This window comes from Oncorhynchus masou, chromosome 12 (genome assembly GCF_036934945.1).
Source record: "Oncorhynchus masou masou isolate Uvic2021 chromosome 12, UVic_Omas_1.1, whole genome shotgun sequence".
Lineage (NCBI taxonomy): Eukaryota > Metazoa > Chordata > Actinopteri > Salmoniformes > Salmonidae > Oncorhynchus > Oncorhynchus masou.
Window position 1 is genome coordinate 21,573,048 of NC_088223.1, and position 9,627 is coordinate 21,582,674.

The following is a 9,627-nucleotide window of genomic DNA, read 5'->3' on the forward strand; positions in this document are numbered from 1 at the left end:
AGGGAATTGTGGAACGTACAATAACAGGTTCAGGTCACATCTACTGCACACAGACAGGTGTTATTTATTATTATTTATTTTTTTATTTTTTTTAGGGCTGGATCAGCTTAATATTGCGGAAAGAATATTGTACTGGCCTACAGTAGGTGGATTAATGTATTATTAGCTAATAAACAGGGAGAGAGTGTACGGAAGGCAGCGTCAGCACCGGGCCCCTTAGTGACAGGTCAGAGTGACTCATCTCTGGGCTTCGGAACAGAGCATGGCTGCCTGATGCATTTGCCTCCCTCATTCCCTCCCCCTTCCTCTACGCCATGCCTCTCCTCTCCCCGTACCACACAGCAGTACATGCCATGTGAATGGAAACATCATGCATATTCAATGAGCAGAAAAGAGCAGGGACTTGCAACAACAGGCTTTGATCTAAATGAGTCTGTGAAAGGCGAATTCCTTGGGTTGGAACTGCTGGGGCGCAAAAGGCCAGGGAACTTTTAATGCTACTGTTTTTTAAAAACTTTTCCCCAGCTGTTGCTATATACTGTATATGCTGCACGGCAATGGTGTCTCTTGTGACACTCATACAGAGGATAAACAACAAGCATTCAACAGCAGGAAGCTGCTTGAGAGAGCAAGCATTTGGAATCTATAATCCAATACGTCAGTTTGGGTGACATAGAAGTAAAACGCCTATACTGTATGTCAGTATTTTGACATAACGTTAGTCTGCAAATGTAGGATCTTAATTGTATCAATATTTGGTTGCTGAGAATGTCCCTGCACTGCAGGAAGTACAGATGAGCTTCATGATTTTCATAAATTCACTGAAAACCTGCACTAACACACAGTTCTATTAACAGTACTGCACTTTCCATGTAGCTAATTGCCTAATCACAGATCAATCAACATTATGGACTAAATGTAAAATCCTGTTGCTGCAGGATTATTTTGCTCCGACAATACTGGTCAAATTAAGATCCTAAATCTGTACCATGTTCTAAGAGGGCTGGGGAAGAGAAGGGCCACAAACCACTGACTTAGGCCTGATCCAATGCTCACTCATTCATGTGACTGGCTCTTCAGGTGACATGCAGTGTGATGAGAAGGAAAGTGAAGTGAACAAAAAGGGAGATTAAGGAACTCAGTCGGACAATTTCATGACATTACATCATTCATTTGGCTTCGCAGGCTTCCCAGGCCCTGCTGTATGTAGGCCAACCAAGCAGCAACAGGAGCAGCTCATAACTGTTAACCATCTTTTATGCAACAAGGTGGCAGAATTGTACTTTCTATCTATCTATCTATCTATCTATCTATCTATCTATCTATCTATCTATCTATCTATCTATCTATCTATCTATCTATCATCTCTGCCTGTCTGCTTGTCTGCTTTGTTCTTAATAGAAATTCTCAGTGCTCACCAATAACTTTTCTGTTATTTTTCAACAATTCATTGGAATGTCTGTCTCTCTCTCTCTCTCTCTCTCTCTCTCTCTCTCTCTCTCTCTCTCTCTCTCTCTCTCTCTCTCTCTCTGTCACTCTCTTTTCTCCCTCCCACTCCCTCTTCTCTCTTGTTCAATGTCCAACCCTCTCTTAAAGATTCACTCCTATCTACAACTTTACACTGATAAAACCTGGAACCTTTAACTGCATGACTTAACAGGTTGTACAATCAGTCCAGGCATTGTCCACGCAGTGCTGTGTAGTCAGCCCTTTAACTGCATGACTTAACAGGTTGTACAATCAGTCCAGGCGTTGTCCACGTAGTGCTGTGTAGTCAGCCCTTTAACTGCATGACTTAACAGGTTGTACAATCAGTCCAGGCGTTGTCCACGCAGTGCTGTGTAGTCAGCCCTTTAACTGCATGACTTAACAGGTTGTACAATCAGTCCAGGCGTTGTCCACGCAGTGCTGTGTAGTCAGCCCTTTAACTGCATGACTTAACAGGTTGTACAATCAGTCCAGGCGTTGTCCACGTAGTGCTGTGTAGTCAGCCCTTTAACTGCATGACTTAACAGGTTGTACAATCAGTCCAGGCGTTGTCCACGCAGTGCTGTGTAGTCAGCCCTTTAACTGCATGACTTAACAGGTTGTACAATCAGTCCAGGCGTTGTCCACGTAGTGCTGTGTAGTCAGCCCTTTAACTGCATGACTTAACAGGTTGTACAATCAGTCCAGGCGTTGTCCACGTAGTGCTGTGTAGTCAGCCCTTTAACTGCATGACTTAACAGGTTGTACAATCAGTCCAGGCGTTGTCCACGCAGTGCTGTGTAGTCAGCCCTTTAACTGCATGACTTAACAGGTTGTACAATCAGTCCAGGCGTTGTCCACGCAGTGCTGTGTAGTCAGCCCTTTAACTGCATGACTTAACAGGTTGTACAATCAGTCCAGGCGTTGTCCACGTAGTGCTGTGTAGTCAGCCCTTTAACTGCATGACTTAACAGGTTGTACAATCAGTCCAGGCGTTGTCCACGTAGTGCTGTGTAGTCAGCCCTTTAACTGCATGACTTAACAGGTTGTACAATCAGTCCAGGCGTTGTCCACGTAGTGCTGTGTAGTCAGCCCTTTAACTGCATGACTTAACAGGTTGTACAATCAGTCCAGGCGTTGTCCACGCAGTGCTGTGTAGTCAGCCCTTTAACTGCATGACTTAACAGGTTGTACAATCAGTCCAGGCGTTGTCCACGTAGTGCTGTGTAGTCAGCCCTTTAACTGCATGACTTAACAGGTTGTACAATCAGTCCAGGCGTTGTCCACGCAGTGCTGTGTAGTCAGCCCTTTAACTGCATGACTTAACAGGTTGTACAATCAGTCCAGGCGTTGTCCACGTAGTGCTGTGTAGTCAGCCCTTTAACTGCAACTGAGTTTCTATTTTCAAAGTGGGGAGCGACTGACGTTCATTGTATGTTCCGAACAAGCCAAGTGTGCCATCTGTTGCTATCTGCAATGTCACTGCAACCCTTTTGAGAGCCGAGCTCCGCTAATTAAAGACAAAATCTGGCTGATTGAAAAAGAGCTCAGCTGCTGAGTAATGTTCTACAAAGCATGGCCTTTAGCCATAGATAGGATAGGGTTCACATCTTATCTAATTTTCCTGTAGTGTTGGGGACTCATTTAAAGATACTGAAGGAGTATGGGAGGATGGGACTCCGAGGCATATAGGAAGGATATTCATATTGATATGGCGTGGAAGGAGGGGGGGAGGTGGTTCATTGGGGCTTTTGGAGTTGTGTGACAGATACGAGGAATGCCAATAGAATAGAGATAAACTTAATGTACTGATAAATAAATAAATATTATAAATCCCATGCAGAGGGAAAAAGCATTTCCTATTTACTCCTCGGCGCTCTCTGTGAGATAAACAGTCGCTCATTGTGACACAGCGTGTCGTTGCGGTGTCGGCGCAGTGTCGGCGAGGCTCTTCAAAGCTGACGGTTGAGGAGTGTCCTCGAGGCGTCACAGCAGGTTCACACCACAGGCTCCTCTGTAATTGGGCTTGGGGCTCGCGAGATGAGGAGGGGGCAGGCCAACTGTGGGTTAGTGTTTGACTGTGTATGTGTTTGACGGAGTGCGTGTATATGTGTGTGTGTGTGTGATGGAATGGAGGGAGCTGAGTTTGGAGCTTACTGTTTGATGGAGAGTGGAGGCAGGGCTAGCCTGGAGTGAAAGAAGAGTGAGAAAGGGAGGAAGAGAGAGAGAGAAAGAGAGAGAGGGTGTGTGTGTGTGTGTTTTTCATCCTTCTTCCTCCTCTGACAGGTGTTATGTAACAGAGTTGGGGCTGGAGTGCTAACACATCCGGTATCCTGGCAGGCCTGTTACTGCCCTTCAATCACACTGCTGACTCAAGGTGAGTGAGAGAGTGACTGAGTGACTGAGGAAGCCAGAGACAGAGAGAGTGTGTGAGAGAGTGAGAGAGAGACAGAGAGAGAGAGAGACAGAAAGAGTGTGAGAGAGAGAGAGAGAGAGAAAGAGTGAGAGAGAGAGAGAGAGAGAAAGAGAACAAAAGAGAGACAGAGAGACAGAAAGAGTGAAACAGACTGATTGATAGGTAAGACAAGGAACTCTCAAGACAGTCCTTTCAATTCATATTAAGTGCTTTGAGCACCCAACAAATTATTAGCAATCAATGTACATGACAGATGAATATGAGTGATCTTAGTCATGGTAAAAACCTTATCCTAAATGTTCTAAACCCTTGAATTACTCTGTCAAAATTGTAAGCTCCCTTTAGCTCACAGAACCTTGTTGAATGTCAAATAGCAAATCCATAAAGTCTTATTCACATAATGTCATTATGTCTATCACTGCACCAAATCCAATTGCCATTCATAATCAGTTAACGATTATACTCCACTGGACAATATCATAATAGTCATATTTAGGTTCATAATTGTCCTACGAACAACACATCTATATCACCATAGCCCTGGTCCTGTACAGATCTCTAAACATCTGCTTGGGATGAGTAATGCAGTTCATTAGTATGCATGATGCGTCAGTGCATATGTTGTGCTGTGAGAAGATAAGGTATTATCAGTGCTTGATATTATATCCCCAGCATCAACTACTTGCCTAATTCCTCCCGTATCTGATGTTGTCACCAGTGGCATCAGATAGGAACACTATTCATAGCATTAAGTTTGTTTTTCTCACTCCGTGAAACAATTTTCCAGGAACCGGTGGAAAAATAACCCAAGTGTTTTTGTCCTCGAAACGACACTTTGATATTATTTCTTACGGAACACCACAGCTGAAGTGTTTGATAGTTGTTTTAGTTTCACATATGATACACTATATAAACAACATTTGTGTCACGCCCTGGCCATAGAGAGGCTTTTATTCTCTATTTTGGGGGGGCACACGGGGAGTGTGGCAGAGTCAGGTTGGAGACCTGTGCTTACCGTGGCGATCATGGGACTGGTCAGGCCCCGGGCTATGGGGTGAAACTGGAGGTGAGCAAAGGAGGCGAAGCCGAGACTGTGAAGGAGTTGATGGGGAGATTGGAGGAGAGAGCAATGAGAGAGCTGCTGTGTTGGTGCATGAGGCACGACATCCGCCCGACAGGGTGTGTCAGCGATTTGATGTCACCTGAGTCAGCTCTCGTCCTGAGGTGCATGCTAGCCGTCTGGTGAAGGCTGTGCCAGCCCCACGCACCAGGCCTCCTGTGCGCCTCCCTAGCCCTGCACATCCTGTGCCAGCTCAGCGCTACAGCTCTCCAATACGTGCCCTGAGCTCGGTGCGCTACATTCCAGCTCCCCGCATCTGCCGGGCTAGGGTGAGGATCCAGCCAGGATTGATGGTGCCAGCCCTGCTCTCCAGACCGTCAGTGCATCTCCTCGGGCCAGGATATCCTGAGTCAGCTCTGCGCACTGTGTCTCCCGTGTGTCTGCACAGCCCAGTGTGTCCTGTGCCTGCGCCCCGCACGTGCTGGGCTAAAATCACCATCCAGCAAGGACGGGTTGTGCAGGCCCTTAGTTCGAGACCTCCAGTGCGCCTCCACGGCCCGGTCTATCCTGTGCCTCCTCCAAGGACCAGGCTGTCTCTCCGTCTCCTCCCTCCCGGTTCTCCCGCCTGTCCGGCACTGCCAGAGTCTCCCGCCTGTCCGGCGCTGCCAGAGTCTCCCGCCTGTCCGGCACTGCCAGAGTCTCCCGCCTGTCCGGCGCTGCACTAGTCTCCCGCCTGTCCGGCGCTGCACGAGTCTCCCGCCTGTCCGGCGCTGCCAGAGTCTCCCGCCTGTCCGGCACTGCCAGAGTCTCCCGCCTGTCCGGCGCTGCACGAGTCTCCCGCCTGTCCGGCGCTGCATGAGTCTCCCGCCTGTCCGGCGCTGCACGAGTCTCCCGCCTGTCCGGCGCTGCCAGAGTCTCCCGCCTGTCCGGCGCTGCCAGAGTCTCCCGCCTGTCCGGCGCTGCCAGAGTCTCCCGCCTGTCCGGCGCTGCATGAGTCTCCCGCCTGTCCGGCGCTGCCAGAGTCTCCCGCCAGTCCTGCCCTGCCAGAGTCGCCCGCCTGTCCGGCGCTGCCAGAGTCTCCCGCCTGTCCGGCGCTGCCAGAGTCTCCCGCCTGTCCGGCACTGCCAGAGTCTCCCGCCTGTCCGGCGCTGCACGAGTCTCCCGCCTGTCCTGCGCTGCCAGAGTCTCCCGCCTGTCCGGCGCTGCCAGAGTCTCCCGCCTGTCCGGCGCTGCCAGAGTCTCCTGCCTGTCCGGCACTGCCAGAGTCTCCCGCCAGTCCTGCCCTGCCAGAGTCGCCCGCCTGTCCGGCGCTGCCAGAGTCTCCCGCCTGTCCGGCGCTGCCAGAGTCTCCCGACTGTCCTGCGCTGCACGAGTCTCCCGCCTGTCCGGCGCTGCCAGAGTCTCCCGCCTGTCCGGCGCTGCCAGAGTCTCCCGTCTGTCCGGCGCTGCCAGAGTCGCCCGCCTGTCCAGCGCTGCCAGAGTCTCCCGCCTGTCCGGCGCTGCACGAGTCTCCCGCCTGTCCTGCGCTGCCAGAGTCTCCCGCCTGTCCTGCGCTGCCAGAGTCTCCCGCCTGTCCGGCGCTGCCAGAGTCTCCCGCCTGTCCTGCGCTGCCAGAGTCTCCCGACTGTCCTGCGCTGCACGAGTCTCCCGCCTGTCCGGCGCTGCCAGAGTCTCCCGCCTGTCCGGCGCTGCCAGAGTCTCCCGCCTGTCCGGCGCTGCCAGAGTCGCCCGCCTGTCCGGCGCTGCCAGAGTCTCCCGCCTGTCCGGCGCTGCACGAGTCTCCCGCCTGTCCTGCGCTGCCAGAGTCTCCCGCCTGTCCGGCGCTGCCAGAGTCTCCCGCCTGTCCTGCGCTGCCAGAGTCGCCCGCCTGTCCGGCGCTGCCAGAGTAGCCAACCTGACTTTGGAATGAGATGTTTGACGAGCAGGTGTCCACATATCTTTGGTCATGTAGTGTTAGTTATATACTGTATGTGACAATTCAGATGGCAACATGTTAAACTATATTTTATATTGTATATTTAGAAGTAGAGTATGTGTTTTTAGTTGTCCCTTCTGTCGTTTCAGTAGTTGTGTGTTTTCTGACTCATACAGCACATCTTTCAACACAACACTCTCCAACACTCCCGTGGTGAACGCTGCTGAACGCTGCTCTCCGGTGCATAGCAGCAGCAGGGATGCATCATTGATGGGGGTGCATTCAGGAACAAGGCAGAGTGACCTGAGTGCTGCGAACAGTAACACAAAGGGTGTTTGGTTTGCTCGGGGGAGACGGCAACTGCTTGGCGCTCGTATCTGTGTTTTTCAGGTCCACTGGCTCTCTCTCAGGGCTGTGACAGGGAAAGACAGGGGGAGAGGGTCTCTGCTGCTATTTCAGCACTTTCTACTCACATCGATCAAATGGTCCCTGATGATGGGGGAGATCAGGCGCATCGTGTTCCTCGCACACAGGGACACACACACACTTGAAACACACTTGAACACACACACACATACATACACAAACAGACACACAAACACACACACACATAGGAACACACATACACACATACAGAAACACACACTTGAACACACACACACACACACATAGGAACACACATGCATGCACACACACAAACAGACACATACAAAAATGTGTGCCTCTTTCTCACGCACACACAGTCACACACAGTGACAGACATAACATACATGTGCACATACATACACACATACACACAATGTGCACACAGAAATAATATCCACACTTACATGCTGTCATCCAAACACACACACACACACACACACACACACACACACACACACACACACACACACACACACACACACACACACACACACACACACACACACACACACACACACACACACACACACACACACATATATTATTAATGAAGATTAAAGTGGAACTGACAGCATGAAACAAACAGACAATCATAATATCAGTCAAAAATATTACATTCCCAGTTTATGCTACAAATCCAACTTTATAAGATGTTTTAAAAATAGGTTCTATTTGACTCAGCGTTCCATGACGTACACTATGACATTTTGGCAGAATAGATGGATGCAGTTCAATGTATGATTATTATAATTCACAAATACTTTTCTTGGTAGTCCAAAACATATTGCTATCAGGCTGTAAATCACAGCTGGCTTGGTACATTGTTTGCTGCCCTCAGTTTCAATGATTAAATAGTTTGGACAAAAACTGATGAATGTAACTAAGGCTGGGAATGTCAATACAGTCAAACTAGTAAGGACAATGATCACAAGTCAGTCATAACGTGGCTAATAGGCTAGCGTATCTATTTGTGTAGCAAGATAAAAACACAGAGCCTAATGTTAGCTAGCTAGCTTGCTAGCTGCTAGTAGGATGTCAGATCATTGGAGGAGGTGAGTTACTGACCTTTTCCCTCATATCGTTTTTCAGTAGCTATATACAGTTAGAGATTTAGGTGTCATTTGGTTAGCTACTGTAGCAAGAACTTGAACAACTGTTATCCAGTTTGCATATCTCTTGTGTTGGCTACTACTCCAATTGGCTTCTACTCCAATTTCAGAGCACTCTTGTCTGAGCGTGCCAGAGAGCAAAATAACTGATGAATAAATGAACATGCAACACCTTCTGAATATGACCGGTGTCATTAAACTGTAGGCAAAAAAAGTAATAGTTAGTCACGAAAGCTCAAGATAAAACAACCTAACCAGGGCAAGTGAAATGGTCAGAGTGAGGTTCTCTCTCATTTGTGTCTGGAAGTAGCTAGCTAGTAAGTTACCCAACTTTAGCCAGTTAGCTTGGGTGCTTTGTTTGGCCAGGCATGCATTGGCAGGCAAGCTGCAGAACAATGAGTAGGCTACAATTCCCAATCATTTATCATTTTGATTGTCAACTAGCTGAATGAGTTTGCGAGGGTTTATCTAATGTTCCTTCGTTAGATTTGAGCTCGTCTTGCTCTGGCTAGCATTAGTTGTTGATCTTGTTGTTGAATGGCGCCGGAGGGATGGCTGCCGTTGTACTCCTAACCAACTGTGCTATTTTGTTAATTTTTTCCTGTTGTTTGTACTTATTTTTTTACTTATTTTGGACATAATGTTGCTGCTACTGTCACTTATGACTGAAAATAACTTCTCGACATCAGAACAGCGATTACTCACCTCGATCTGGTGGAAGATTTTTTCTTTAATGAGTCCGATGCGAAGGATATACTGCTGTCTTGGGAAGAGTCCATTTTCCCATCTTTCTTGTGAAGAAAAGACAGAGAAAAAGGGGGGCAGAGGTCGGGCTACCTTCTGAGAATTCGTAAGTGAGTGAGTAAACCCCCTCTACCATCAGTCCTATTAGCCAATATGCAATCATTGGATTACAAAATGGATGAACTCCAATTAAGGATATCCTACCAACGGTACATTAAAAACTGTAATATCGTGGCTGAACAATGACATGGATAACATACAGCTGGCATTTATTTTGGCCAGATAGGACAGCTGCCCCTGGTAAGACAAGGGACAAGACAAGGCATTGTATATTTGTAAATAACAGCTGGTGCACAACATCTAATATTAAGGAAGTCTCAAGGTTTTGCTCGCCTGAGGTAGAGTATCTCATGATAAGCTGTAGACCACACTATTTACCAAGAGACCTTTCATCTATATTTGTCGTAGCTGTCTATTTACCATCACAAAA